Raw genomic sequence first — 9,386 nt, forward strand, 5'->3', positions numbered from 1 at the left:
GATACAAACAATTATCAGGGAATACTATGAGAAATTATATGCCAACAAACTGGACAACCTGGAAGAAATGGACAAATTCCTAAACACCCACACTCTTCCAAAACTCAATCAGGAGGAAATAAAAAGCTTGAACAGACCCATAACCAGCGAAGAAATTGAATCGGTTATCAAAAATCTCCCAACAAATAAGAGTCCAGGACAGGATGGCTTCCCAGGGGAGTTCTACCAGACGTTTAAAGCAGAGATAATACCTAGCCTTCTCAAGCTATTCCAAGAAATAGAAAGGGAAGGAAAACCTGCAGACTCATTCTATGAATCCAGTATTACTTTGATTCCTAAACCAGACAGAGACCCAGTAAAAAAAGAGAACTACAGGCCAATATCCCTGATGAATATGGATGCAAAAATTCTCAACAAGACACTAGCAAATCAAATTCAACAGCATATAAAAAGAATTATTCACCATGATCAAGTGGGATTCATTTCTGGGATGCAGGGCTGGTTCAACATTTGCAAATCAATCAACGTGATACATCACAGTAATAAAAGAAAAGAGAAGAACCATATGATCCTGTCAATCTATGCAGAAAAGGCCTTTGACAAAATTCAGCAAACTTTCTTAATAAAAACCCCCGAGAAAGTCGGGATAGAAGGAACATACTTAAACATCATAAAAGCCATTTATGAAAAGCTCACAGCTAACATCATCCTCAATGGGGAAAAACTGAGAGCTTTTCCCCTGAGATCAGGAACACGACAGGGATGCCCACTCTCACTGCTGTTGTTTAACATAGTGTTGGAAGTGCTAGCATCAGCAATCAGACAACAAAAGGAAATCAAAGGCATCAAAATTGGCAAAGATGAAGTCAAGCTTTCACTTTTTGCAGATGACATGATATTATACATGGAAAATACGATAGACTCCACCAAAAGTCTGCTAGAACTGATACATGAATTTAGCAAAGTTGCAGGATACAAAATCAATGTACAGAAATCAGTTGCATTCTTATACACTAACAATGAAGCAACAGAAAGACAAATAAAGAACTGATCCCATTCACAATTGCATCAAGAAGCATAAAATACCTAGGAATAAATCTAACCAAAGATGTAAAAGATCTGTATGCTGAAACTATAGAAAGCTTATGAAGGAAATTGAAGAAGATATAAAGAAATGGAAAGACATTCCATGCTCATGGATTGGAAGAATAAATATTGTCAAAATGTCAATACTACCCAAAGCTATCTACACATTCAATGCAATCCCAATCAAAATTGCACCAGCATTCTTCTCGAAACTAGAACAAGCCATCCTAAAATTCATATGGAACCACAAAAGGCCCTGAATAGCCAAAGTAATTTTGAAGAAGAAGACCAAAGCAGGAGGCATCACAATCCCAGACTTTAGCCTCTACTACAAAGCTGTCATCATCAAGACAGCATGGCATTGGCACAAAAACAGACACATAGACCAATGGAATAGAATAGAAACCCCAGAACTAGACCCACAAACGTATGGCCAACTAATCTTTGACAAAGCAGGAAAGAACATCCAATGGAAAAAAGACAGTCTCTGTAACAAATGGTGCTGGGAGAACTGGACAGCAACATGCAGAAGATTGAAACTAGACCACTTTCTGACACCATTCACAAAAATAAATTCAAAATGGATAAAGGACCTGAATGTGAGACAGGAAACCATCAAAACCCTAGAGGAGAAAGCAGGAAAAGACCTCTCTGACCTCAGCCGTAGCAATTTCTTACTTGACACATCCCCAAAGGCAAGGGAATTAAAAGCAAAAGTGAATTACTGGGACCTTATGAAGATAAAAAGGTTCTGCACAGCAAAGGAAACAACCAACAAAACTAAAAGGCAACCAACGGAATGGGAAAAGATATTTGCAAATGACATATCGGACAAAGGGCTAGTATCCAAAATCTATAAAGAGCTCACCAAACTCCACACCCGAAAAACAAATAACCCAGTGAAGAAATGGGCAGAAAACATGAATAGACACTTCTCTAAAGAAGACATCCGGATGGCCAACAGGCACATGAAAAGATGCTCAACGTCGCTCCTCATCAGGGAAATACAAATCCAAACCACACTCAGATATCACCTCACGCTAGTCAGAGTGGCCAAAATGAACAAATCAGGAGACTATAGATGCTGGAGAGGATGTGGAGAAACAGGAACCCTCTTGCACTGTTGGTGGGAATGCAAATTGGTGCAGCCGCTCTGGAAAGCAGTGTGGAGGTTCCTCAGAAAATTAAAAATAGACCTACCCTATGACCCAGCAATAGCACTGCTAGGAATTTACCCAAGGGATACAGGAGTACTGATGCATAGGGGCACTTGGACCCCAATGTTTATAGCAGCACTCTCAACAATAGCCAAATTATGGAAAGAGCCTAAATGTCCATCAACTGATGAATGGATAAAGAAATTGTGGTTTATATACACAATGGAATACTACGTGGCAATGAGAAAGAATGAAATATGGCCCTTTCTAGCAACGTGGATGGAACTGGAGAGTGTGATGCTAAGTGAAATAAGCCATACAGAGAAAGACAGATACCATATGGTTTCACTCTTATGTGGATCCTGAGAAACGTAACAGAAACCCATGGAGGAGGGGAAGGAAAAGAAAATAGGTTAGAGTGGGAGAGCCAAAGCATAAGAGACTGTTAAAAACTGAGAACAAACTGAGGGTTGATGGGGGGTGGGAGGGAGGAGAGGGTGGGTGATGGGTATTGAGGAGGGCACCTTTTGGGATGAGCACTGAGTGTTGTATGGAAACCAATTTGACAATAAACTTCATATATTGAAAAAAAGATAAAAAATAAAGACAAGTAGCCCTGTAAAAAAAAAAATACATATCCAAAATTTGTGGGATTCAGCTAAAGTGGTCCTTGAAGGAAACTTATAACATATTTTAAATGCTTATATTAGAAAAGAAGAAAGGTTTAAAATCAGTAATCTAAACTTCTATGCAAGAAAACTAAAGAAAAAACAAATTAAATTTAAAGCAGGTTCACGAGAGGAAATGATACAAACTACAGGAGAAATCAATACATTTAAAACAGGAAAACAATAAAGAAAATCAACTTTAAAAAGCAGGCCTTTGAAAAGATAATAAAATTGATCAAACTCTAACCAGGCTAAGTAAGAAAAAAGAAAGAAAGAGCAAATTTCCAATATCAAAAATGAAAGAGGGGCACCTGGGTGGCTTAGTTAGTTAAGCGTCTGACTTCGGCTCAGGTCGTGATCTCAGGGTCCATGAGTTTGAGCCCCACATTGGACTCTGTGCTGAGAGCTCAGAGCCTGCAGCCTGCTTCAGATCCTGTGTCTCCCTCTCTCTCTCTGCCCCTCCCCTGCTCTCTCTCTCTCAATCTCTATCAAAAATAAATAAACATTCGGGCGCCTGGGTGGCGCAGTGGGTTAAGCGTCCGACTTCAGCCAGGTCGCGATCTCGCGGTCCGTGAGGTCGAGCCCCGCGTCGGGCTCTGGGCTGATGGCTCAGAGCCTGGAGCCTGCTTCTGATTCTGTGTCTCCCTCTCTCTCTGACCCTCCCCCGTTCATGCTCTGTCTCTCTCTGTCCCAAAAATAAATTAAAAAAAACGTTGAAAAAAAATTAAAATAAATAAATAAATAAATAAATAAACATTCAAATAATTAAAAAAAAAAAAAAGAATGAAAGAGGAAGGGGCACCTGGGTGGCTCAGTTGGTTAAGCGTCCAACTTTAGCTCTGGTCATGATCTCATGGTTCATGGGTTCAAGCTCCATGTTGTGCTCTGTGCTGACAGCTCAAAGCCTGGAGCATGCTTCAGATTCTGTGTCTCCCTCTCTCACTCTGACCCTCCCCTGCTCATGCTCTGTCTCTGTCTCTCAAAAAAATAAATAAACTTTAAAGAATTAAAAAAGGAATGAAAGATGGAACATCCCTAGTGATCCCATGGATATTAAATTGATAATAGCAGAATATTACAAATAGCTCTATGGCCATAAATTCAATAACTTAGATAAAATAGATCAATTCACAGAAAGATACAAACTACCAAAACTCACACAAGGAGAAATAGATGACCTTTCTGGCCATGTATCTTTTAAATTGATGCACAGGCATAATGCAAAATCCCAGCAAGAATTTTTGTGGATACAGATGAATTTATTCTAAAATGAGGGGATGTGATGTGGGTTGGACAAAATGGGTGAAAGGGGGTGGGAAATACAGACTTCCAGTTATGGAATAAATAAGGTCACGGGAATAAAAGGCACACCATAAAGAATATAGTCAATGATATTGTAATAGCCTTGTGTAGTGACAGATGGTAGGTACACTTGTGCTGAGCATAGCACAACATTTAAACTTGTGAAATTGCTGTGTTGCACAACTCAAACTAATGTAAAACTGTGTCAACTGCACTCAAATGAAAAATTAATAAAAATAAAATGAAATAAATATATGTGAATAGACAAAGGAACTAGAATAGCTAAAACACTTTGAAAGAGAAAAATTAATTGGAATAGATCTGTCTGACATATTTCAAAACTTACTCTATAGCTACAGTGATCAAGACTATGTTAGACACACAGATCAAAGGAATAAAAGAACCCAGAAATAGAACCATACAAATATTCTGAACTGACTTTTGATAAAGATATAAAAGCAATTCAGTGGGGGAAAGAAAACCTGCCTAACAAATGTCGCTGAGCAATTGGACATTTATAGACCCAAACAAACAAAAACCAACCAAACAAAAAGTTGATCTCAACCTTACTCCTTATATGAAAATTAACATAAAAAGATAATGGACTTAATTGTAAAACATAGAACTATAAAACTCCCAGGGGGAAAAAAAACATAGAAAATCTTTAGGATGTAAGGCTAGGCAAAGAGTTCTTAAAACTTCACACCAAATACATGATCCATAAAAGTAAAAAACTAATAGAGTATCAATATTAAAAATGTTTGTTCTACAAAAGACTATCTTAAGAAGTTGAAAATACAAGATAGAGACTGAGAGAAAATGTTTGCAAATCACACATCCAATAAAGTACTAGCATCTGGGATATATAATGAACTCTCAAAACTCAACAGTGAAAAAACCCCAGACAATACAATTAGAAAATGGGCAAAAGACATGAGCAGATACTTCACTGAAGAGGATGTAAAGAAGGATGGCAAATAACCACATGAAAAGATGTTGAGGATTAGTAGCCATTAGGGAAATCAAAATCAAAACCACAATGAGGGGCACCTGGGTGGCTCAGTCAGTTAAGTGTCCAGCTTTGGCTCAGGTCATGATCTCACAGTTCATGGGTTCAGGCCCCGCGTTGGGCTCTGTGCTGATAGCTCAGAGCCTGGAGCCTGCTTCCGATTCTGTCTGTCTCTCTCTCTCTCTCTCTCTCTCTCTCTCTGTCCCTCCCCAGCTCACGCTCTGTCTTTGTCTCTGTCTCTCAAAACTAAATAAACATTTAAAAAATTTAAAAACCCACAATGAGATATCACTATATACCTATGAGAATGGCTAAAATAAAAAATGATGACAAAAATGCTGGTGAGGATGTGGAGAAACTGCATCACTCATACTTTGCTGGTGGGGACATAAAATTGTACAGTCACTCTGGAAAACATTTCAGCAGTTTCTTATAAACCTAAACATGCAACTACCATATGACCCATACATTCGTGGACATTTGTTCAGAGAGATGAAAACTTATTTTCACCCAAAGCCTGTACATGAATATTCAGAACAGTTTTATTCATAATAGCCAAACACCAGAAATAACCCAATGCTTTTTAACAGGGCAATGGTCAAACAAACTGTGGTACATACATACCATGAAATACTACTCAGCGATAAAAAGACATAAGCTATGATATATACAATGACCTGAATAAATCTGCAAAGAATAACGCTGAGTGAAAAAAAAATCCCCAAAACTTATGTAGAATTCAATTTATATAATATTCCTGAAATGACAATATACTGAAATGACTGGTTACCAGAGGTTAAAGAGGGAGTAGAAGTAGGAGGGAAATGGATGTGCCTATAAATGGGCAACATGAGGGATCTTGAAATGATGGAAATGTTCTCTATCTTGACTGTATTCATGTCAATATCCCAGCTGCAATATTATACTACTACAGTTTTATAATAAATTACCATTAGCAGAGCAGGCTAAAGGGTACACAGAATCTCTTTTTATTATTTATGACTGCATGTAAGTCTACAATTATCTCAAAATTAAAAGTTTAATTTAAAATGTTCTCTGCACTTTATTGCCTGCACTGAGTGTGAGCCATTCCCATTGCCCTGCCTTTGGGAGGCCACTACTCTACCTGAAGTTTCTTAACAAAAAATGACCTAATTGGTGTTGGATTTGTGTATCCAAACACTAATATTTTAATACTGGGGAGTTCTGTCATTGATTTTCAGCATCATAAGGTCATTTTGAGGACCTTCAGTTGCTTACAGCATAGGGAGAATGCAAAAAAAAATGACTATGATGTAAATGACCTAGAGGTGATGTATTTGTCTGCCTTTTTTTAGGGGTACTGTCACCCACACACATCATTCCATATATAAATTCTTACAGTGTATGCCTTGACATTGTGCCCTGCTCCCACAAAACACACACAGACAGAAACCACAAGCCGTTTCCTTTCTTTCCCATGAGATAAAGTATTACCTTTTTTGTTGTTATTATTTTTTTCAGTGCTTAGACCTCACCCAGTCCTTATCCTCCATGTATGGCTTACTGTGGACTTTATGATCTGACCTCCAACCCTGTAGGACCCCCACCTTTTTCCTTCTCATACACCTGCCTATTTCCTTCCTTCCTTCCTTCCTTCCTTCCTTCCTTCCTTCCTCCCCACATTTACAGGATTCATGAACACACACACACACACACACACACACACCTTTTCACAATTTGTTGGTTTTAATCATCACTATTGGTACACCATGTAGGTCTAAGATTTGGCATCTAGACCACAGGTCATTTCTCAGGGACCAGACCTCAGAGACTTCACAGATAGTTATGAGATATCTGGCCTCACTCTGAAGTTACTGGCAGCCCAGATGATCAATTGAAGTGGTGACTTTCTCCACACTCTCTTAGTCCTGCTCTGGCTCATTTTGATTCAGTTCCTCATTTTGCCTATGATAAAGGTTGCATAGTATTGGCCTTCTAGCTTTCTTAGGTTTTCTTGAAGGGGTGGGGTTTTTGAGTGGATTTTTAAAAAATCCCTTGAAGTTGTCTTTTTATTCCCATGGTTTTCTTGGGCACCCGGAAAGACAACAGGGTGACCACAGAAGGACAATAGTTTGGGGAAAGATGATGGGGGGTGGATGGGAACAAGGGCTTCATGAAAAGGTGTGCAGGCTGAGGAGAGGGTCTGCCAGGCAAGAACAGAGTAGGAATGTTGGGGAAGTGTTAAGGAGGAAGTGGAAGAGGAGCTTGGGTGTGGTCATATCACCTTGACACTGTCTCTGGATCTGAGTTGGCAGGGCATGTTCCTCTTCTTCCTCCTTTTGGTGTTTGGGATAGGTTGTTCCATAATTCTGCTAAGGGTTTATGGTTTCCTGGTCACCTTTGCCTTTTCAAAATTTCCTAGTGGTCTACCCAGCATTCCTCACTTGCCTACATATAGCTCTGTCTAGGACAATGAGGAACAACACTCTTAGGCTTTGATTAGTCAGTAAGGATCTCCTCTAGCCAATGGTAGTGTTGGGGGAGGGCCTTAGACAATCCAAAAACCATCCTGACATGTCCTTGGATAGGCGGTAGGGAGACCGAGATGCACCTTAGACATGACACAGAACCTCCTGACACCATCCCTCCATGGTGGGTGTAAGGAGGCCAAGATACTTTGGTTGGAGAAAAGGAGCATTTCTTTAGAACCCCTGAAGAGCCATTTCAGACCGACTGACCTCTGATCCTCACAACCCAATGTTAAATTCTGATGGGTCACATGGCATGGAGAGTGTTTCAACAAACCTTTCCCCAAGGCCACCCATTTTAGTGGTTCATTGTGTTCTCTTCCATCCTTCACTCACCATTAACTAATTTTTGTATGTCTTACCTAAAATCCCTCCAAGGTAATGTGGATGTATCTATGTTTCTGTGGAAATGTGAATCATTCCACTTCCCTCCTAAAATTTCTCTTACAGACCTCTCTACGAAAACCACTCATTTATTGGGTACTACCAGGGAAATTTTCTATTTCACGTTCTTTTCTCAGTGTCCATGTAGCTTTCTTCAGTTTTCTGATTTCAAGGTTGAAATTACTGCCTTCGGGCTGCCTTCAGTGAATATAGTTTCTCAACTGGGTATCTTAGTCTTCTTTCAAATGTGAGAGAGTAGCGTTCATCTCAGTAAGAATAGTACCTGAACTAGGGTTTAAACACTGTAGAATGAATGAGGTGAGTATTTGCAGCTGAAAGGTGGCCTTGATCTTTGCATGTAGGAAATTATAGTCCTTCATCCATCTCAGGGAAGTCTAGGGGTGACAGCCTGGGTCTCAGGCACACAGACCCAGGTCTGTAGAGGGTGGAGCCCGATACTGCCAGAGCCACGGTGAGGATCCCTGGGAGGAAGGAAAGGCCCCCGGCCGCTGGAACCCATCTCCACAGACACCTGGGGAACCCTAGCTAGGGGGCCCGGATGTGACTTCACCAATGTCCCTCCCCCAGGTGTGACAGAGGTGGGGACCTCAGTCTGGGAGGCCTGATTCGGGCCAGATAAGTGAAGGGGCCCAGGCCCGGCAGCCAGACTTTCAGGTCAACCTGTGAGGGAGCATGGCGGGCCCCCCCCACCCCAGAATCCAGGTCAGCCCTGCCAGCAACCCCAAGAGACCCCGGTAGGGTCGTCCGTAGGAGCCCCTCTCCCAGCGGGGCTAAAGGTGGTGGATTAGGGGTCCCAGAGGGTGGGGCCCAAGCTCTTCCAGCAGCAGGTGTCGGGACCTGAGGGACAACACTGCACGGGGGACAGGCGCTCACCCCTACTGGGGCCCCGGGGTTCTTGGAGAGGGCAACCGCAGGCCGCGTCTACTGAACTGCACCTCAGGGGTCCGAGGGAGCTGAGGACCTTGGGGTGAGGGGCAGAATTACAGGTCGGAAAAGGACAGGGGCACAGGCCAGGCCACGAAGTCCAGGTGGGGGTTGGAGGGAGGATCCAGGGACTCAGGTCCCCAGAATGCACAGAGGGGACCTCCCAGGGTTCGAGCCCTCACGTCTTTCTGGGAAGGCCCCTAGGCGGGATGGGGAATAGCCAGGGAGAATCAGGCCAGATTTCCACAGTGAGGTCTCAGAGACCCCGGGGTTGGGGGGCACTGGGACACCTCAGTTCTGAAGAGGGCAGGGCCCGTGTCCTGCC

The sequence above is a fragment of the Panthera uncia genome, chromosome X, assembly GCF_023721935.1.
Source record: "Panthera uncia isolate 11264 chromosome X, Puncia_PCG_1.0, whole genome shotgun sequence".
NCBI lineage: Eukaryota > Metazoa > Chordata > Mammalia > Carnivora > Felidae > Panthera > Panthera uncia.